At 36.9% G+C, this 23,668-nt stretch overlaps 1 protein-coding gene across 18 annotated transcripts in view; it reads left to right on the top strand.

Moving 5' to 3' along the window:
* The first annotated feature begins 724 nt into the window (after nucleotides 1–724).
* Nucleotides 725–23,668, top strand: part of MEF2C (myocyte enhancer factor 2C) — a 169,163-nt gene continuing 146,219 nt past the window's right edge. For 7 of the 18 annotated variants that reach the window (XM_036279884.1, XM_036279882.1, XM_036279872.1 and 4 more), the window contains exon 1: nucleotides 21,516–21,739. The gene's annotated coding sequence lies outside the window, so the exon portion shown is untranslated. Of the gene's footprint in view, nucleotides 915–17,225; nucleotides 17,314–21,459; nucleotides 21,740–23,668 lie in introns of those variants that run through there. The other 11 variants (XM_036279876.1, XM_036279865.1, XM_036279883.1 and 8 more) reach the window with 6 other exon arrangements.

Raw genomic sequence — 23,668 nt, 5'->3', positions numbered from 1 at the left:
TGTTCTCAAACCATCAGGAAAGAAATTAATCTTTAAAAAATTCACATAAATGATCAATGTCCTTACCTTAATCAAAGAGTAAGAGAATGCTAGCTACAGCCAGCGCCTGAACACCCACAGACATTAGCTGCCATTTTAAATGTAGGGGGGGTCCTAGATTCCCAATCGTTTAAATGCTATGAGCATACAACTTTTTGACATTCAGTCTCTCAGAACTACACGCTTTCTAATTTTGGTAGCATGATTAATCCTCCTATATGATAAGTTTTAACCTTCTAATATTTCTTTGGATCGAAAAGAACAAATGACAACTAACTTGAACGCGTAACACAATTAAATAACCTGAAACGAAGGAAGTGTGTGGTATGTTTCCATTAAAAAGTTTCCAGCCACAATTAATTGAACAAAAACTTGTCTTGTTCCAAGATTATTCTTGGAAATGCAATTTTGAAGTCTGTATGAAATAAGAAAACTTACTTTTTTACCATATGAAAGTAATCTCATTTTTTTTTTTTTAGGAATGATTTTTGGATAGACTTCCGATTTGATATTTTCCATTTGAACAAGCAGCCTAGGGGCTTGGAAGGGGGGAGGGGCGGGAAGCAGTTCTGTGTTGTCAGTGATACCTTTACAGCTAAATTTACTCCAGAGTGACAGGAACAGGTGCACCTCGGCCTGCCAGACACTTGTGCACAGGGATCACGCATCTTACGGCTTGACGATCAAGGGGGGAAAGCCTGGGTCTTCATAGAAAAGGAGAGGAGGCAAACGCAGCCCAAACTGGGGGGTTTCTCTTCAAAGCCAGCTGGTCTGGCTTTATTCTACAGGAATTTTTTTACCTGTCAGAGTTTGGACAACAAAGCCCTCAGCAGGTGCTGACGGGTACAACTTCCTGGAGAAGCAGAAAGGCACTGGTGAGTTTCAACTGACAAAATATATTTTTTAATATCTAAAAGTTGATTTTGTTATCTTAGAAGAGGCACTGCTGAGGTACCTACATTCAGAAAGCTGATGAGACCATTGGAATCAGACCAACTAACTCAACAGTGAGTTTGCCTGATGTAAAAAGTAGAGTTGTTAGTATTTGACAGTTTTGTAGATTAAAAAATGTTTTTTTAAGTGAATACTTTATATTTTTAATGTTAGTCTCTTTCATTACTATTTTCAAAATCTGAAAGATGAAGAATTAATTACATATGATATTAGACTATTTAAATAAACACAAATATCATTGCATATCTTTTTTTCTAATTCTGTCATCTGTTATGAATAAAATGTTATTTTTCAATAAATCTCCAAATAAAAATGTGAAATGGTACATGCTTTTTTTTAAACATTTCATGTGCTAGTGTTTTTTATGTGTGCATATAACAGGAATATGATTAGGGAGAATATTAAGTTAATTTTATTTTTAATACACTGTTTAAAAACATGTATTGCACAGAATAATAATTAAAAGTGGCAACATTTTCTCATTACTTTACAAAGAGTTTCTTTAGAGAAAATTCTTTGAAATAAACATCCAAGGCAGTTCTAAAACATGTTTTTACGTCATTGATTTCCAAAATTAGTACACTTATATATTTGGTATTTTTATTTTGTGAATTCAAAAGTTTAGGCAAAAATATTTTTATTTTTAGAATAGGACTTTAATTAATGCAAAACATGGAAAAACAAGACCACATGTTAAGACACATTTTTAAAAAGTGATTTTATTTCAAGTACTCATTCTTTTAACTATGCTTCAAGCATTTCTCTACAAATTGTTGTATTCTAGTAAATTGAAAACATTTATTTAAGTAAGTAAGGAGCTTAAAGCTAGGGACTATACATAGTAAACATATGAAACCATTTTAATAACCAAATTCCATATTCACAAGCAACATGGACTAATGAATGTAAAAGACACACAGCATACATCGATCAAGAATGCTATAAATTATTATGCATAAAATCAATTTTCTGGGCTGAAGGGGGTAGAATTGGTGCTTAAGAAGAAAAAGGCCCACCAATATAAATTACTAACACTATGAGGCAATTGTTTTATTCTGATGATCCCATAGGTAATTTTCAATCTACATGTTTAACACATAGTTGCATACTAGGAAAATAACAAGATTTAACTTTTTTTAAATAACCACTATATCTAAAGAAATTTTCAAATCAATGATGACACAGATATGTTCCAAATTTATAAGTATCATATTCTTTTAGAATAACACTTGCTGTTTAAAATCATGAAATATTTGTGGTTTAAAAAATTCCCAGAAATGATCCATCTAACCAAAAACCCTAATATTTTAAAAACATAACCTTATCTACATTTAATGAACCCATATTTTAAAAATTAAAACCCAAATCTTATTTTCATTATAAATTATTATATGTAGAATATGGTTCAGAAAATTAAAGCATATTTTTAAAAAGATATATTGTGGTTTTAAAGTGCTATTTTGTGTGCTATCTTTCTTCATTATATTGATTCTGGCACCTGAGTAACCCTGGCTGCTACATTTTTTAGATAATTTCATTAGTCCTTTAAAACTGAATATATACTCCATGCATTTGATGATTTCTTTTTATTTATCTGGCCAGTTAAACACTTTATTCCTAAAGGATCACAGCATTTACTTTTAGAGATAACTAAATACAACACAACTGAACATATACTCTTAAGTCAACTTCAGAATTATATTTGTTATGTTTTATGTACATTACTATTGGCTAGAATTATTATACTATTTATAATCCACACCAAGTACAAGCAGTAAAAAAAGTCTTCCAAACTATTTTTATGACACTTGTGAATTATTAAAGTGTGACTGAACCTATTAGTAACAATGTGAGGTTTAGCCCAAAAAATTGTGAATAACTAAAATTTAATATTTTAACTACACCTTGAATTATGGGCTTAATCTAAAATTCCATATTTTTTTCTTTTAATTATGAAAGAAGCTTAATTCCTAGTTTGACATGCAGCTATATGTTTTTCTTTTTCTGATAAACCTTCAACTTTCATGTCACAAAAATACCTATGCCACCTCCTTCCATATATAGGAATGATTTCTTTTAATAAGTCCTAGTCAGAAGTCATGGCTTAAAGTTGCAATGACTCATACGTGCTCTAAAAGGTTAATTTGAAAACATGCATTTTAAGCATTAGTTGCAATACATCTTCATATCTTAAGGCCAGTTTATTTAAAGCAGAGAAAAAGTAATTATTCCCCTGTTTTAGAAAAACATTTTTTTACCCTATATATTCATAAAGACAATTTTGATTCTCTAGCAATTAACTTCAATAAATTATATTCTAAGTATAAATCTATTTAATTTCAGGACAATGAAGTTTCTAGCTAAAATGATTTACTTGTATTTAAAGAAACAAAAATATTTTGGCAGCTTTATATGCATCTCCTCATTGACCAGCCACCTGACTGACAGCTGTCAACTGTCCTGGGGCCAAATGTAACCCAATAAAGATAAAAATTACATATTACTCATCCCTGTTGATAATACCTGGTGCCAGTAGGTTTTCAGAAAGGAATAACTAGACTGTACATATAAAGAAGTAAAAGAGGAATCATTTCAACTACCTACCATTCCTCCTTTGTCATTAACTTATTTCCCCTTCCTTTTCCTATTTATTTCACTTCTATTGATGTTCACATCTCACACTTACAAAGACTTAATTTCCTTACATGCAATTCAAATATACGTAATAAGTGTGTGTCCATGAAAACACTGGGCAGCCAAATAATGATGCCCACACATTTCTTTCAATCAAATATTTTGGGCTCATGAAATCTTAGAGTTGTGGGAAATCATCTTTGAAGCTTTCAAATACTCATTTTAAAGAAAATGAAACAATGAAATTCTGTCGTTGAAATTTACCCAAAGTCACCAACATTAGGATGTAGATGCAGACTTGGGTCTGTCTCCCAACTTCATATCCAGTCTTTTTTTTCCCATTAGACTCTAAACGCATGTACTATCAAACTATAAATAAAAAAGAAAACATGGAAAATTAATGTGAGATACATTCTTTTGGAGAACTGTTTTCAGTCAGCAAACTTAATACCTTCTTGGAGAAATACACAATTTTATCAGAGCATATTAAAATGTAGCATTAAAAATGGGCATAAATACGTTAAAATACTTATAGTATATTCTTTTTTTAAAATTCTCTTTACCAGTTAAATTGATTTCCAAGTAGAAAATATTGGTGGTGTATATAAAATAGCAGAATTTTTTAAAAAAAATCAGTGGCATTTTACATGTTTAGAAGATGAAAGCAGGAATCAAAAGTTGAGGTTACCTGGCCAGTATGGCTCAGTGGTTGAGCATTGACTCATGCACCAAGAGGTCACCAGTTCGATTCCTGGTCTGGGCACATGCCCAGGTTGTGGGCCAAATCCCCAGTGTGGGGCATGCAGGAGGGGGCCAGTCAATGTTCTCTCCCATCAATGTTTCCATCTTTCTCTCCCTTTCCCTTTCTCTCTTTCTAAAATCAATTAAAAAAAAAAAAAAAAAACTGGACATTGAAATTTTTTTTCAAATATTAGGGAATAATTAAAAATACCAAATATACCAAAGTATAAGCATACGTATAGTACTCAAGTGCAGAATATATTAAACAGTGCATATAACTGACTTAATAACTAACTAGCTTGTGTATGTGTTTGAGACCCCAAAGGCCTCATCAGCAAGTGCTTTGAAATAGCTCACAAATCCTGTATTAATATAAGTATTATATATTTATTCAAATATTATTAGTTATATTAATACATATTTCATATTGCTATAACAGAATTTGTTCATAATGGTATGCAACATATGATTCAGTCAAGGTCATGAAAATATATTCAAATTAAATATTTTATTCTTTTCTGACCCTCCGAAAAGAAACTGTTTAGGAGATGTCTACCTTGTTCTGAAGAATTTTCTTAACCCTAGGCTTTACAGCAGTATTTGTTTTAAAATCCAGATATGGAAATGAATTTTAAAAGGGAGAGTGGTGGCAGCTTAAAACATTGATATAGGATATGGAAGAAAACTGTGGACAGGGTTTCCCTGGAAGAAACTGGTCTAAAACAACCTCCAACAGCTCTATAACACAATTTAGCAACTAAATTATATATCTAAATTTACAAATGTATTTGCTTATTCCACTATATTTAGTACAAATCAACATTAGTTACTAATCAGCAAATCATTCAACAATATGCAATAACAGTGTGTAAATCAATTGCAAGCAAAATAATGAGTAAATGATATCCATTTCTAATAACTGTGAAAGACATGGGTATCATAACAAAATAAGCAAAATAGCAAGATTTTCAACAGATTCAGTGATCTCCCTGTAATTCCAAGATGTATTAATGCAAGTGAATAAGTTGTCTCTCGCTGGCCTTTGAAGGATCATAAATGTTTTCCTTTAAGAGTTGAAGAGTGCTGTCCAAAGAGCACTGGAGCAGAAGCAGGCAGCTCTGAGTTGCAGTGTCTGTTTCACCGCTTTATAATTTTGTGATTGGAAGCAAGCCATGCAGCCTCTGTGAGCCTACTAAATGGATGAGACTCTACTGAGCTATGTGTAGATCATGGGAAAGGAAGTTTTAGTTATCCAATAAAAGATGTTTCCTCTGCTTCACGTGAAGTCCCAGAAGAACCTTAGACCATATCGCTGGCTTTCAGTCTGCAATGGCATGCCTTGCCCTCTCCCTATTGCTATAAGTAGCCCACCATGTCAGCATTCCAAATAATTAGAACTAACACCAGTATTTAGCCCGTGAAATCAGTGGGCAAAACAAAATCACTCTGTAGTACACCACCAACCAGCTGGCCATATTTTTCCCACTTGGGTACCCTGGTAACAAAACATGAGAGGTCTCACCCTCAAAATTATATTACCGCACATAGCTCCGTAGGGCTAACACAAAGGACTATAATGCTCACTTAATGTTTTTTAGTTTTTTAAAACGCGAGAAAAATTTTTAAACAACAACAAAAAATGTTTACCACACTCACTGCTGCACGTAAGCCAGTGTGAGAATGTGTTTGTGTAAGAAAAAATGACGACAACAACAACAACAAAAAACGTTGTAGTAAGAAACAGAAGCATCAGAGAACCCCTAATCTGAAGTGTTAAAAATATCTGGATCCGAGAGAGGTTAATGGCAACAGCTGAGTATGGGGAGAGGTTAAAAGACAGGGAATATGGATCACCGCGTTGCCTTTAAAATTGCTCAGCAGACAGAGATAATTACCAAGGTCACAAGGAACACTTGTATTGATTGAAAGTCTCTTTAGCGAAAAGCCACCTTTCTCAGATGATCATGAACAGTGCTGTGCCTGGCTGCAAAGAATCTATGCTCACAAGTAGCTGGCAGTAGCTGAAGTGTGGACATGTCTCGGTCACTGACGGTAGACATACTTGGATCTGAAACCCACATTATAGGTTTTTCTGAGATAGCAGAATCCAAGGGCCATATTTCACCCCCCAAAAAAAGAGGTACCCCTCAGATAAAGATAAACAATTGTTCAGAAGTTTGAGAGAATTGGGTCTTCACATTGGTTAATCCGTTTTCCAATTACAATGAACAGCATACAAGGTGTGGCAAAAGCAGGTTTACAGTTATGAGTACACAAAGCACAGAGTTTAGTCTTGCATTACTATTTCTTAATTATTGTACTCTTATCCATGCAAACAACTATAAACCTACTTTTGCCACATGCTGTATATGTGGCATGTCTATTTGCTCGTTCACAATATGAACCAATTCAGGCAATGAAAAGAATTTTGTCAATTTGAACTCTCATTCTTTCTATTTTGAACGGTGTTCTCTGATGTAAAGTTCTATAGAACCTGTTAAGAATAGTTGAGAGAACAGGAACAAATAATGGGGGAAAGTCAAGGTTATTAAATTAGAAGGCCTTCGAAGATCCTATGCTTACTCTTACCCTAAGGCAGTGGCTTGTAAGCAAAACGTATATAAGAAGCACCCAATAAACTAGATAAAATGCTGGTTCCTGAGCCTGAGTCAGTGGGCCCGAGACAGGGCCCAGGACTCAGGATGAATTTATGGCACTCTGGTATACTCTTCTTTGTACTAGATTGTTCTGTCCTCACAGAAGCCTTTTCTTTAAGAGTGGCGGTTCTCCCCTACAGTAGCAAGAAAACTAGCACTTAAGTGGTTCATTTAATTAAATTTTTTTTATGTGGATTGGCAAATAATAAGATTCCCCCAATACTAGTATAAGCCAAAAATCATTCTCCAGTTCTACCTGAGTTTCAGGCAATAAATAACACAGCTTGAAATATATGAAGTGGCTTAAACTGACTCTTCAAGAATGTCATAAGAAAACAGCATAGGGAGGGTGTCAATGGAGGAAAAAGGAGAAACATCTGTAACAAAAGCAAATTAATAAAAATAATTTAAAAAAGAAAAGAAAACAGCATAGACAGTACATGATGAGAAGTCAGTATGCTATACACATTCAAGTTTTAGAATACTCAGTCATCACTGACCTAGAGAGTTTAAGAGGTTATAGACTAGCAATAATGTATGGAAAACCACAGCCTTATTCTCCTGTGTGGGAGTTATTCTGTGACAACAGGCTGCACAAGCCTGAATCTCCTAGCTACGTAACTTTGAGGTGAGACTGTGTAGATGGATGAACATAAATCCTTCACAAATACTAGATAAACAACACAGTACATATCTTATTTGTTGTGAGTTCATCGTTTTAATTAAAGAGTAATTATAATGACTAATAACAAAAATATCACAGAAACTCTTCTATAGCTATATTGTCTGTAGTATATATCAACTGTTTAGAAATAAGCTCCTTTATTAGTAGTATTTTCTTTTGAAGTGATTCAGATAAATAGAAAAAATTATTAATAATATCCTATGGTCTGAAACAGAAAATGTAACTTCCAAATCAGTAAGGGGAAAAAATCTGACTGTTAATAATAAGTCGTGTGTGTGTGTGTGTAATTTTACTGAGTTTATAACTGAAAATTAAAAATTTACTACTGAAGATAAAGAGATGGAACAGAAAAAAATGAAGGAAAAAAGAAGAAAATGGAAAAGATGGGAGTAAATCTATTAATTAGCTAGTTAGCTATTACTAATGGTGATCAAAAGGAACAAAAAAATTACAGAATGTTTCTTACCCCTCTTTAAATAGCATTCAAAATATTTTACTTAGAACCATGTTTCTGCATTTCCAAATTATCTTCAGAGTGATGATTGTTAATATAAAGCGCAATCCATTTGATACAGATACTCTGTATTCACAGGTTTAATGCTATACAGACTTGGGAAATGATTAATTTATATGCCCCATCTTTGGACATAGGAAGATGTTTATCAGTGATTTCATAGAGGAGATAAAAGGCAGAATGCATTTTGCCCTTCAACCTTGAACCTCCACTCAACTCTTCCAAATTATTCCCTTCATTCAGGAAGCAACACATACTGTCCTCACAATTTTTACATCTCCTTCAAGATGTTTCTGGAGAAATATCAGTAAGGGGCGGGGCAGAAGAAAGTGCACATAAGGTGAGATCAAGTGAGAAGCTGGGAGCTGTGGCACAAGGGACATGCAGTAACTGCACGTCTTATGCAAAGAGGGAGTAGAAAGAGTGTAAAACAACGAGTACTAAAGTGTACATTATCATTATTTTTTTTTTATCCTCACCCGAGGACATTTTTCCATTTTTTGCACAGATAGAGTGGGAGGGAGAGAGAGGAAGAGAGAGAGAGAGAGAGAAACATCGATGTGAAGGGACACATCGAGTGGCTGCCACCCGCACGACCAACCAGGGCCGGGGACAAACTGCAACCGAAGTACGTGCCCTTAGCGGGAACCGAACTCGGGTCTCTCTGTACCGCAGGCCGACGCTCCAACCACTGAGCCAAACCGGCCAGGGCTAAAGTGTACATTATTTAAAAAACAATAAGTAGACAAGTTTTCAAGGAGCATCATGACATTTTGCTGATAGAGAGCTCATTTTCCAATCCCAATCTTTCCCAAAACAGTAAAATTTCTTCAAGTAAGAGCCAGGCTTCCCATTGACTTGAACCCGGGGGGTTATCTATATGTTGGCCAATGGAGTGACTTGGGGGGTGAGGGGGAGACCGAGACATGCTGACAATCTCCTCCGGAAAGCATCTCCTGACTGAAACAGCAGGGAATTTGTGGAATCTGTGTAGTCGTGGATACTCCTTTGGATTAAGAACTGTTTTCAGAATACTTTTGAAGAAAAGTTCATTTAAAGAAGCAACATGTTGCTTTGTGTCATGAAGCAAGCTGTTGAAGTGGCTGGCTCCTCTGACAGAACATAGTCCAGGAGAATTCCGAAACACAGAGGTTGCTGAGGAATGAAAGGACCTTATGGGTGAGGAGACAGAGACACTCAATAAAGAGCTCTTACTGATTTTAAAAACTGCTGCTGGGTGAGTGGGCCATGCCAGGGGAAGAGAGGAGAAGTTGAAGGTGAGTGTAGAGAAGTTGGTGACACAAAGACAAGCTCCAGCAGCCTTCTAGTTGTGCCTACCCCACATAGATAATATTGATTGAAAAGGAGTTGAAAACTCCTGTTGAATAGGAAGCCACTAATTCTATATATTTATGCTGAGGTTCCTTGAATTTAAGTGTAAGATTATGTAATCAATCTGCAATTTAGAATAAGTCTGACATAACTAAAAAATAAAATCTTTTAGCCTTATTCAGGGCAAATGGGTATATAATTATTTTCATAAGTCTGACAAAAACAAATATAAATACAAAAAAATAGTTTCTCTAAAAAGAACATTGTATGGACAAGGATAATATAAATTGGCAATCCCATAATGCGAGATTTTTTTTATATACTTTATATCGGTGTGATCAACATATCATAAATAGGTTTTATATTTATTTCAAATATAAATGCTTTTTTATGAAATAAAAGCTACTTTGAACCATGTAAGCTTATAGGAAAGAAAACATCTTCTAAAATATTGTTAGGTACCTGAGACATTGAGATGTTTTTCGGAAATACAAGATAGTCCTTGAAAGTGAAATAGTATAATAGTAGCTAACATTTATTGAGTGTTTCTACATGCCAGGCACTAAGTGGCTAGACAAGTACAATTTCCTGTCCTCCTCTCACTAAAACCACCATCCTGGGTAGGTGCTGCCACTTAACCCATTCTACAATAAGGACATTTAGAAAATTAAGGTCAAATCGTTAAGTGTCTGAGTCTGGATTCTAAACCAGAGACTCTGATTTACCCTTCCTCGCCTGTTGTACATTCTCTGAAAAGTTTTTCCCACAATACATAATGTATAACTTTTAATTAGTGAAACTGACATTTTTAAAAATTATCAGACCTTTTATGAATGTTACTCACTAAAGTGTCTCCTTAAAAGCTACACATTTATATCAGGGATACCCCTGAAATTCCCCTTTTGTATCTGCAATTAGTGTCAATTTATAAACCAGATATGAAATAATCAGCTGCTTTGTAATGATGCCACAGTTGCTACAAAGCACCTTATTTACTAACTTGGATTGGATTTAGTTTCAGCAACAAATTCATCCTTAAGGATATGATCTGCCAACAATAAGATTGATCTTAAGACTACATGGCAAATTCCAAGATTTGACTTGTACCAAGACAACAATACTGAAATAAGCAAATGATTTCCTAAAGTGTCTACCTTGAAGAAGATAACACATGTTTAGACAAGTATTTCTGAAATATTTTCTGGTGGGGAAAAATATCAATTATATCATGTCCTGTTCTCATCATCCCTATAAGTGAGCAAAGGTTATGAGAACAAGGAAGCAGTGTAGCATTGTAGCTAAGGGCATCTATTGGAAAAACCTGGTGTCATGTCCCTTGTCTTGCACTGACAAGCTATGTGACCCAGAGCACGTAATACCACCTCTCTAAGCTTTAGTTTTAAAATCTGTAAAATGGGGAGAATAGCAGTAACTGTCTGAGAGGTTGCTGTTTCAATAAGAAGAAATAAAGTTTATAAAGCAGTTAATACAATATAATTAAATTAATTAAAGCAGTTAATACAACACTGACAAATAGTGAGTGGCCTTTAAATGTTAGGCACTTTAAACATTTCTTTTAATGCATATTTTAATATGATAGTATTAGTTTTGCATGTATACTACAAGTATCATATTATTAAAAATATGAATATTATTGATATAGAAATATTTAACAACAAAATTAATTTTTTAAAAATTCATCTATAGTGAGCTATATATACCTAGACCTCTTTGGTTGGATTTTTGACTCAGTGAACTGCATACACTGGTAAAAGAAAAAAGTTTTAATCACTGACTTAAATTTAAGAGTCTTATTATGTTACTTTTAATGCTCATTGTATTCCAAAATAACAGAGACTTCATCCCAAATAATAAAAATTCATTCTATTTCTAGTAAACTAGAATATGGATATAATTATGTATCTCCTTATTTTTTAATCTTATATATTATAAGCATATAAATCTGTGCATGATTTTGCCTTCTTGAAAAATTATAATTTTATATTATTTTGCTTGGTTTAAAATTTTAGGTTACAAATAAAATATTTAAAAATGATTGTATAAGTTCTCAGCTAAGTTAAATTCCATCATTTGGAAAATACCTAGAGCTATAAAGGAAATAAGGTACATTTTGCAGCATGGTGGTTTTATTATCTCCTTGCTAGACTCCTTTGTCTTAACTTGGTGTTCTTAGTAAGGAAAGTTATCATGAATACCAGATATAGAAATCATATACATTCCAAGTGGGACTTTATTAAAACCAGAAGTGCAAATATCTATGTCTTCTGTTTTTCAAAAAGTGGCAAACAGTCCCTAGACATAACTGTAATGTGATCATATATCCAACAGACAACTACTTCTAGGTTGGTTAGGCACTCCACGGATTCTCCCTTCCCAGCAGGCCACTGCCCGAACCGTTGCCATAGATGGCCATCAGACATTTGGAATGACATCAGGAGATAATCTGAGCAGGCTCTGCCCTAAAGAATTCAAGTTAGCAGGAGACTGAAGATATCAATGTCTTCTTGGTTGACAACAGCATTCCAAAGGTCAACCAGGGTGAAAGGAGGATGGACTTGGAGTTTCCAGTGCCTTTTCAACAACCAAGCAGCTAACAAGGATAAGGAAACATCCCTCCAGAATAAAGAAAAAAAGAAGAGAAGAGAAGAGAAGAGAAGAGAAGAGAAGAGAAGAGAAGAGAAGAGAAGAGAAGAGAAGAGAAGAGAAGAGAAGAGAAGAGAAGAGAAGAGAAGAGAAGAGAAAAAAAGAAAAAAAAAAAACAAAGCCAAACTGAAAGTATCCTGAACTCACCATGCCTGTGAAAGGGAAATGAGACAACCTCTACCCATGAAATCAGGGAATTTTAGAATTGAAGAGATCTCTACCTCTTAAAGGTGAAATGAAGTTTTCATCCTGCACGAATTCCAAACCCTCTGACAACCTACTTCTCCAACTTCTGCTGTGACACCTCCAGAATGGGTGAATATGGGACTTGATACAGTAGAATTTCTTTGAAAAAGAATAAGAATGGCTTTTACTGCAGTTTACAACTTTTCCTGCCCTGCATCTACATTGAGTAGCTGGTTTAATCCTCATAGCAAAGTTTTGAGGGTAGTCCTTTATGTTCCACACTTTATAGATGAGGAAACTGAGGCAAAGGAAGGGTCAATAACTTGTGCATACTCATGATAGAGCCAACTGGTTTTTGGCTACAGCCTCTTCCTAGGCAGACGCGCCTTTTTAGTAGTCAGCCATGGAGACATTGAGGTCTTTTAGAGTGTCTGCAAGCACTTGAAAAACAAAGTTTTTCCCTTAGGTTGTTAGATTTCAGGGAGAATAGGAAGAACTCTTTCTACCTTGAACCACATAAAATGGTAAATTCGTAAGAGGAATAAAGACACTAATTCAAATATGTTTCAGCTGAGGGAACATCCAAGCTTTAAAAAAAACTTTTCCTGCCCTGGCCGGTTTGGCTCAGCGGTTGAAGCATTGGCCTGTGGACCAGAGAGTCCTGGGTTTGGTTCCCACTAGGGGCATGTACAAAAAAAAAACCTTTTCCTGTTATTATTTTTAAATAATTTCTTATTCATGAGTCTTCCTATCCAAACACTTAAGGATCCTTCACTAAGCGTTAACACCCAATTATCATAAATAGCCAGAATTAATACCAAAACGTCACCCCTAAATAACAATTTAAAATAAAATATAGGGGATAATCATAGCAAAAATCAACCACCCAAACAAAGAAATAATTGAAGTTAGAAAGTTAGTGCTCTGTCTCTATATCTTCATGATGTATTCTGTTGCCTTAGATGTCTCAGATAATTTATAATTAAGCTTTGTTCATGTTATTAACATTTCTGGTCAAATTTCACTCTAGTGATATCAGTCTAAGACATAATCAATGTAGCTCATAATATCTTCATAGAATTTGAAGATTATGCTTTGCTAATTCTCACTATACCTAACACCTTTCCTCCCAGACCTTCGTAGTGCTTTCTAACTCCTATTTTAAAGAGTAATTTCATTTCCTCGGAAAGTTTTAAGTATAAGTGAGCACAATGTTACCCCAACTAGTTTCTTTAAAAAGGCACTATATGATTTTATGACACCACCAAATGTGATTCCAAATGAAGTTTCTTCCTGGAGGGATGCTAAGAAGTATTTTCTCTTGTAAATGAGTGCTCCTATCTACAATCTTCTGTCAGTTCACCTTTCTGCAGAGCTCGTTTGCCTAGCCAACTCCACGCAAGGTGCCCTGGTCTAGCTCGAAGTATACAAGACTCATGTGACTTTATCCCATTTCCAAATTTACAGCATGTTTTGGGGTTACATCTCTTAACATCTGTGGGCCCGACTTGTCTTTCTGTAAAAAATAGGTGCTTGCTAAGTGTTCCCTAGCATCTCTTTCATCAAGAAGATACTAAAATTGTGACTTTAAAACTTTACATACTAGTGCCAAGAAATGCAAACGCTGAAAGTGTCCTAAAATGTGGCTGGTATCATAAAGGAGGTCCGTCCTTCCTTCCTTCCTTCCCTCCCTCCCTCCCTCCTTCCTTCCCTCCCTCCCTCCCTCCTTCCTTCCCTTCTCTCCCTCCCTTCTTCCTTCCTTCCTTTTTTAAACAGCATTAATTTAAAACTCTATAGCAGTACATCCCAATAGAATTTTATGTAAAGATGAAAACAGTCAACACTGCAGTCAAATAAGGTAGCCACTAGTCGCCTGTGGCTTTTCAGCACTTGATTATGTGGCTAGTGTAACTAAGAAACTGAATGTTAATTTTTTATTTAATTTTAATTAATTTAACCTTTAAAAGGCTACATGTGGCTATTGGCTACAATTGGTAGCAGCTCATAGCTTTAAACATGACTATTATAAACACTTTACATTTTGATTTATTCTGCAGAGTACTGCAGAATACCATTGGAGCATTGATCTTTCCACCACGCTTGGTGCCCTTGATACAGCTCCACACACAGATCAAAGAAGAGCACAGGCTGTGATGGCATTTTTTGCAAGAGTTCCCGGCACTGATCTCACGTGCTAAAAAATAAAGGAGAGTGGAAGGGGAAAGGAAGTTGGGGGTGGGGGAGGGGGCGAGAGGAGGGAGGGAGTCCTCCCTAGCATCCTATTTCTCGTTAGGTTTGTGGCCTTTCCCTAGCCAAAATGCGCACACATGCACCGAGGCAGATTAACTACTAGAGCCAGTGGTTGACTAAGTTTTAAAAATAATCCTGAAGACCCTGAGAGTTTAGGCTATAACATCCAGCTTCGGGACCCCGCCCTTTCCTATTGGTCTGTCAGGTGAAGAGCCAGGGGGCTGGTGCCGGACGGGTGGGCGGCCGGACCTGCGCGCCACGCTCCCTGCCCGGCTTGCAGAATGCTCGGAGCACTCCCAGGAGCTGTGCCGCCGGACGCGGACTGCGTGCCAGCGCTTTGTGCACGGTGCGTGGATGAGTTCACTATATGCGTCGTTCCGAGCTCATTCCCAGATCTTTGGAATCATCTTTCACCAACCAAGCGGAAATATCACCAAGATCCTCAAACCATACCAGCAGGGCAACTCCCCTGACACCAACACCGCCAGTTTCTAAAGCCTAAACACCACCCTGCGCCCTCCTCCATTCCCCAGAACCTACCACGCGGCCTCTTCGCCAAATCACCGGCCGCATACCTCCAAGCTGTGAGATCCCCACTCTGGCCACAATTTGACACACTCATTGCCAAGACAGCAACCCCCATCCGTAGGCCCAGGCCGAAAGGCCCCCAGAAGGGCTCCAAACCCGCCTGCTCCTCGCACGTAGCGCACGCACGTGGCGCACTCCCCCCCCCCCCCAAGCTCCAGAAACACTCCCAGGAGGGAGCCCCTACCCCTAGCATCGTCCGCCCGGAGAAAAGTAGTGAGGAGGAGGAAGGGAAGCGGAGCCGGGCAGTAAAGGAGTATATAGATGGTGAGAGCAATATTGAGGGGAGGACGGGTAACAATTGGATGGCGTTGTGGCTGTTGCGCCTCTGCTGAACGCCCAGCTAGCGCGGATTCACTTTACACACAAATCACCCGGAGGGATTTGTTGCTGCCTGCAATCAATAACTTAGCGAAGTGAGCTGCTGAAATCAGAGGCGTCCCCCGTCTGGGTCTTTAAGAGGCCGTCGGGACTGATTCCCAGCCCTCTGCTTTCCAGACAAAGAAGTGGGCACCACAACGCAAGAGGAGTTTTTTAACCCCCACCCCCCACCTTGATCCCGGGCAAAGATCTTTAAACATTAAAGGGCACACACAGAGACAGAGGTATCTAGAAGAAATAGTTAAAAGAGGAAGTATGAAAATCGTTCTTTGAATTGAAGGTTTCTGTGATATTTCAAGAAATGGGATAGAATCAATGTTCCGGTGAACATTTAACAATTTTGTAAGTAAAGGTAAAGTCCATTAAATTTAGCCGTGCATATGGATAACTTTTTAATCAGCCACACATTCGCAAGCAAATTACTCATCAAGCCTTTCTTGGGCATAATGATCCAGGAAAAGGAAGAAATGTATCATAATTTGTGGTGGCATTTTTAAAAACTTTAACATATCTCTCAGACATTGCTTCATGAAGATTGCATTTCTGTAAGGTGAAAAGGCCCTGGGAGACCAAACTGAGTTGGTAAAAAGAGAATTCACCAGGTCACCTCTGGCTACCAGTCACCAAGTTGAGACTAACTCACTGTGGGCCTGAGCCTAAATGACTTAAACTCAGCTAACACCCCTGAAATAAAAGTGTCCAAAATTCTTAAGTTCTCCTTGACTCTGAAGCAACTTAAAAAATAAAAATAAATCTTCTGGATGTCAAACCAAATATAGAGACTTCATAAATCTTAATGACTTCACTATCAAAAGTCTCCTGGCTAATACAAATGAGAGAATGGATACTGACCATCATGTTTTGATATGCCTCAAGGTTGGGCGGGCTAGACCCATCCTGAAGCCAAGGAAAAAGTTCATTTGTGTTCTCAAAGTCAAACACAGCTAGTTTCAAACAGATTAGGATACAGCGGCATTTGTTGCCATGCAGTTAAACAGTGCCTGGAAGGTTAAGGTATTCTTGGTAGTAGAATTCATAAAGGGTGCTGAATCTATATCACTAAAGACGAAATATTTAAAATTGGCCTCTAGGCAACATATAAATCATGCCCTCTCAACAACTTCAGTTGCAACTTCAAATTTTGTTAGCTTGAGATATCATGGATTTGGCTGGCTGTCTTGTAATTCTTGATCAGATAAAAAATTAAAGGTACAAAAATTATAAATGTATGTAGGATCTTTAAATGTGAGATAAAAAATACAATTAAACCTTGGCTTCAAATGACAAATCCTTTGCATGTTGCAGATTTTCAATCACTAGCTGTCAATATGATGTATACTGTGCATGGATAAAGCTGCATTTAAGGAACTTTTGAAATTCAGATATTTGGCACTATATATATTAAAGGACATATGTATTACCACATTTAATGATAATTTTAATTATTTTATGTTCAATACACATTCATTTGGTTTTATACTAGAATTAACATTAATGTTCTATAGTTTAAGTTTTAGAAATAAATGTATTCAAATGTACTCTAATATCAACATTCTTAAATTTTTTTAAAACTATGTACCTTGTTGTACTTACACATTTTAAGGTGCCAAAGAAGAGTTGCAAACTGTGAAGTAACTTCTATGAAGAAGATGAAGTAAAGAATGGAAGGCAAATGACTGTATGTGTATGTGGTGAGTGCTTAACATTTGTTATATCATCTACCACAAAGTTAAGTCATAGAGGTAACACTGCCAAGCTCTCATTAGGCATTTACGATATAGACATGTATAAAAGTGATAAAAAGTTATATAACCATTATATGCTTTATATTATAAGCAATATCATACCAATTTACTTAAAGCTCATGTCGCCATTCAGGGCCCATCTTTGCAATTCTCTTTTACCATGAATCCAATTTAGGTCAAGTTATGTATGTCATTTCTAACTATAAAAAGATAACATTTTAATGTTATTGGAATTTGTATATATTTTTCTATTTCTTCTGTACTTCTATGTTGACTTACCATGTTTGTGTTGGAAGTATTCTGTACAGTTTAATACTATACAATATACTATATAGTTGGATTATCTTAAGGAATAGATTAATCTATAGCCTTTCTTCATTTTAGGGTGGGTTGCTGTGGCAACTGCCCAGCTTACTTTAAAATAATTTTTTAAGCTTATTTCAAGAACTACATCCAGCTTGGGCCAAGCTTGAAAGCAGGCAGATCCACTGCACAAGGCTTTAGTAGACTGCTGATTTTTGTAAAGAGAGGAGGGTGGAGCAAAATGGTATGCCGCCCTGAACAGAAATTAGAAATTAGCTTGCCCTGTAGTTAAAATCCCAAGGACAGTGCTCTCTGTAACTTCTGTGGCACTTTAATTAAATATAGTCAAACAATTCTTTTGTGGGAAAACAAGTTAATATATATTTACATGTATAATAAAGCACATGATAATTATTTAATGAAGGAAATATTTGGTTATTGAGGGGAGAAAGCTGGTTTAAATAGTATATCAATCCCAGGCATCATTTTCTCTTAAAGGGAGTGTCACCTTTTACTTAGTAGGATAGGCCACAAGCTTCCAAATGGCTTTAAAGGGTATAAGAATTTTCTACTTTGCAATCATAGAATTGGAATAGACTGGAAAATTCATTTAACACATAAGGAAACTGAAAGACACACTCATTAGTTAGGGACCAATCTTGAACCAGATAATCCAGGCCTCCTACTACCTAGTACCAGCTTCTCCATACACCAGAAAATATTCTGATCCTAGCCAAGTACCATTAGATGGCAAGGATAAGGATGATTTTGGTTTAAAAACAAAATCCTGAAGTATTTAAAAAAGAATACAAAGCACATTTTGGATTAACCACTTTGTGGATTACCAATGAATAATTTCAAATACCAGGTGATTCTGTTGTATATTTCTGTACAACCTTTTTTCCGCTTCAACTATATAAGCTCATGGGAAAGAAACAAATACTAATATTAAGTTAGGGTCACACATAATTTTTAAAAATTAATCTGCTGAGGGGAATATCTTATATTTTAAAAGGCCAATTGTAACACATCCCAAATCCAAATTATTTTCAAATTATCCAATGTGAGGTTATATATATTTTTGAATGCTTGTACTATCACTGATAATTATGGGTTTGTTAAAATGTTATTATGAAATGTTTCTTAAAAATATTGAAAGGTAAGATAGTTTCTTTTAGAAGGAAAACAATGTGAAACTGAAGTGTACTGTATTTAATACTCTCTATGATCCATGAGGGTTGAAAGTCATTAATTGCCTATGTCTATTTGCTCATGTAAAATGGACTGTTAAAGATTCATTGCATTCATTTCAGGCATTATGGCAATAAACTTAGATGTTCCTGCAAATGGTTTGCTTCATCAGAATGTTTGTGAATCTGGAAAAAATGAAATTTCACTTTTACCCCCTATATAGATGTATCTTAGCATTCAAAATATGCAATCTTTAGATATTTTTTTTTTGTTTTTTGTTTTTAGAAGTTGTACCTTAAATGAAAACCTAATACAGATTACCTCTGCCATATTAAAATGGGTTCATGGTAATACCAAGCTCACTAGATGAAAAACAAACAGGCAAACAAATAAACTGTATATACCAATCTGCAAGAAATAAACTCAGATGATTGCTGCTTTGTGACAGTTTGCCATGCTTTCCTATAACAAAAGCTAGAGTTTCATTTTAGCTGTGCTGATAGTCACAATGGTGATGAGCCAAAAGCCTGAAGATTGTTCAGATCTAGTTGTACTTGCCTCTAAAATCAACCTTCCTCTTTTCAAGTGAAGCCTTGGGGTAGACACCTAAATGTTGAGCCTACCCTTCTGAGAAAAGTTACTTATATCAAATAGACTCAACAGTGAAGCAGGAGGCTTTTTGAATCACACTGTCCTCCGGTATTAAAATAGTCGAGAAGGAAGGCACAGTGCAGAACTTAACAGGAAATGCAACTAGTCATTGGGTTAAACACAGAGTGCTGAAAGGAATTTTTTCAAGTGAGGAAATATCTTTAATTAGCTAGGTATTTCAGTCTACTCCTTTCTATTGTCTACTCCTGAACATTCTGTTTTTATTTTCCCTCCCACTTTTTAAAATGTTCTAATTTGATTGAAACATTTTATATAACCTATAGTTCTACTGGCACACAATCTTATCTTTTCGAGGTTTGTGTATTAGTTGGTGTATTTTATCTTTGGCTTTATTGGGCATGGTGTAATTTGGCTCGGGAAGGGAGATGCCCAATCCCTAATAACCTGTCCTAAATCTTTAATATTAACTTTTTTAAATTTAACTTAAGTAGTATCTTCCTTATCAGTCTCTATTCCTGCTCCCTATGCAGCTGAAACTCTTCAGGATGAGTGAATTCATCAGCTATCAGATAGGGAAACAATGCATTTGGGAAGTTAGTTTGGCTTACAAGTGAAATACCCTGGATAAAATCCAGTAAGGTGTACAAGAGATAGAGTGGGAGGGGGGAGGGGGGAAATCGCTGAGGAAGCTGCCGTCTCGGTAAATATTTCCAAACTGATTAGAAAGTTCACGGCCCCGCGATGATGTCGAGATTTCAAATACTGGTAAGTCTTTTATTACTTTGCACATTACTAACACTTGAGAAGCCTTTAGGCTAACTTTCTAGCCCTCCGACCTCTCAGGGCCGAAAACCGCGTATTCTGGGCGTTCAGGAAAAGCGCGCTGGAATCGAGTGCTGCAGACATCCTGGACGGTGGTTTCCAGGCGAAGTAACGGAACGCTCGGACGTGGAAGAATGAAGAGGTTAACGCGTCTCTAAACGGGAGAAAAGTCATAAGAGCAACTATTAGGTCGCGCTCCTATTGGTCAGAGGAAAGATCCTAACTTTAGAAGGACTTTCCTGCTGGCTGGCTCTCGGGTCCCCGGGGAGCAAGCGCGCGGCAGCCGGAGACTCGGTTCTCCGAGCGTCCTCGGTGGCGGCGCCGGCAGAGAGCAGGGAGCTGCCGCTTGCGGTGTTGTCTTCATTTCGTGCAATAAAGAATTGTCATTAGGTTTGCGTATGGCATGTGCCGTTACCCCACCGTAAAACTAAAATTAGCAAAATGTCAGGAATGGAAAGATTGATTCCACCAAGATGCAATTATCATTTAAAAGTGCTTGATTGAGGTACTGATGTTCAGTGATTTATTCTGCATACCATATACATAATTAAAGTAGTGTAGTGGAGTAATTTATCAATCTAGTTGAGACTGGAGGGGTGAGGAGCGAACTGCTGTATGTTTGTTTTATTAAAATGCTCCGAGGTCTAGTCCCGCCCCCCTTTTGCAAGAGTGAAACTGATGATTTCTCCAGCTCGCGAGGAGAGTCAACGGTTTGGGATTGTGAGGGAGAGACACACGGAGAGGAAAGGCAGCGCGAGGCAAAGGCAAAAGCAAGGACAAAATAAAGGGAAAAAAGAAGGCAAGAGGCACTTCATGGTTCGTGCTGCTGAGAACCCCCAAGCCCGTGTGCTCCGTTTTCCCTGCCACCCCCGCCTCCCCTCCCAATATCCTTCCACCACTCCCCTAGCCCCCCGCCTTTTTTACGCGATGTTTCAAAGGCTGTGAGCGGCTCTCCTTTTCCCATTCGTCTTCTGTCACTTCCTTCCTGGACGCAGTTTCTGGACGAGTCTGGTTACTTTTAATCCGCCGGCCGCTGAGAGCCACTTTCCCCTCCTCCTCCTCTTCCTCCTTCTCCTCCTCCTCCTCTTCCTCCTCCTCCTCCTCCGAGCCGCCTTGGCGCGCGCGAATGCGCAGCCCCGAGCGCGCCACCCCCGCGCGCGCTCCCTCCGCGCGCGCGCGCACACACACACATCGTCTCCAGCTCTCTGCTTGCTCTGCTCGCAGTCACAGACACTTGAGCACACGCGTACACCCAGACATCTTCGGGCTGCTATTGGATTGACTTTGAAGATTGTGGGTCGCCGTGGCTGCATGTTTGAATCAGGTGGAGAAGCACTTCGAGGCTGGACGAAGTAAAGATTATTGTTGTTATTTTTTTTTTCTCTCTCCCTCTCTTAAGAAAGGAAAATATCCCAAGGACTAATCTGATCTGGTCTTCCTTCATGTGAGTACCTCTGACATTTCTCGAAGAAAATAGAAATAGCCTGGGTATTGTCTTAGAAATCTGCATCAGTATATTCCACAGCACTGGGTCTGTCCCTGTGCGGTTTTGGAGGCTGAAGTTGAGGGTTGTTGTCCATTCTTTTCGTTAGATTCCATGATTTCCTTGTCTGTTGCTAAAAGTAACTTTTTAGATAGTCTTATCCGTTTGCCATCAGTTATTGAAATCACTCCTGACTCGTTCTTGTCATATCAATGTGTTTAAAGTTTCATGAAGTTAGTTCACGTCATTAGCATGTTTGATATGGTGAAGCATGTGGAGCCTGGTAGATTTTAATATTTCATGGAATGTTCTGTGACCTTGAAGTACATGCCTTAAGATTTAGCCTTTAGTTCACTGTGGAAAGATGCTCCTCTGAGTCTCCCAAGACTGATTTGCTTTGGGTTATGCTTTTGAGCTGCTAATTCTTGGGATTAGTTTGAACTAAAGCATGGCTGTCAGAGTATACCTTTGTGCATCTCCTTCCCTTACCAACGTGCTGGCTTGATAGAGGGCTTCTTAATTGGTGTGGACAAAAAGTAACACCCTGGCTATGGTAGTCTATACATTGCACAGTTCGTATTGGGATTTCAGTATATACACTGCTGCTTAGGTCAAGTCAAATACATAGCTGTTTTAAAACAAACAAGGTTAAGTCTCTTAAATTGCCTTCTGTTTGGACTTTGGGTGAAAGTTACCAAACTCAGTGATAAAGTTTGGCACAAAGGAGATATATATTGACACGGCCCATTGTTTATGGTATTATTAAATAGTATGCAAGTATTTAAATTTAATACTAATGTTATTTCCTTCCCAGAATATGGCTAATTATTAGTCAAAATTTTATATCTCAAACATCTCTGACTATTCTAGCTCCAGCAGTTATTTTTTGGGAAAAGCTCTTTTTCTTAACAATTTAGAAATGTGTGTCTTTTGTATAAAATGCCTTTATATGTAAATGCTGACTATAATAACTGGAATTGGGCTCTCTGCCAGTTCTTTAACCGGTCCTCAGTGAAGCACTGCGTTGACACAAAGTGGATTTTACTATTGTGAATCTGAAACTAACTAATAGTAACTGTCTTGTGAAATAGCTAGTGACTGCATATATTTCCTAAGTGCTATAAAGGGAACTCCAGCCACCTCATTATACCAGTCAAAAAGAGTGACCGGCTGCTTTTTCACTGGCACCTTGCAATGGAATTGTGGTTGCAGAGTAAAGATGTTTATGTAGAGTATAATAACTTGAATCCCTAGAGACCTGGTAAGACATGGAAATGTGACCACCTGTGAACCCCATTTAACCTCTGAATTGAATACTAATTTTGCTTTAAATAGGTTAACAATCTCCTATTTGGAACTAAAGTTTCTTATTTAATTTTTTAAAATAATGTCAGTTTTGGCTAGTCTTTGGAAACATTCCATATGTACCAATATGGTACAAGCAGTATTTTTATTTTTCCGTCAGTTTTGGTTAAATATAATGCAGTTAATAAGCCATATTACTTACTCTCAGTGTATGCATGGAGTTATTTACGAAGTTAAAAAAATTTGTTTTAAGGCAAGTTCTTCAGAACTTGACAGGTAAAATGAAATGTACATATCCAATATCTTATCTCCAGAGGGAAAAAAATCTCTAAAATATTGCATTCTATTTGTAGGAAAGTACATTTGGTTATATATTAGACTACTAACTCAATTCCAAAAGTTTTTGTCAGAATAAACTTTAAATTCAATGTTTGATTTAAATAGAGTCCCCCAGTCAAGTTAAGGAGACAATAGTTGGCAGTTATCTTTACTTTAAATTTTGCTAAACTTTATAAAAATCTACTGGGTTTTTAAAAATTAATATAATTCACGAAACTTGGGAGTCACATTTTCCAGACTTCTTAC

This window comes from Molossus molossus, unplaced genomic scaffold, assembly GCF_014108415.1.
Source record: "Molossus molossus isolate mMolMol1 unplaced genomic scaffold, mMolMol1.p scaffold_m16_p_3, whole genome shotgun sequence".
Taxonomy (NCBI): Eukaryota; Metazoa; Chordata; class Mammalia; order Chiroptera; family Molossidae; genus Molossus; species Molossus molossus.
This window is presented reverse-complemented; position numbering and strand designations above follow the sequence as displayed.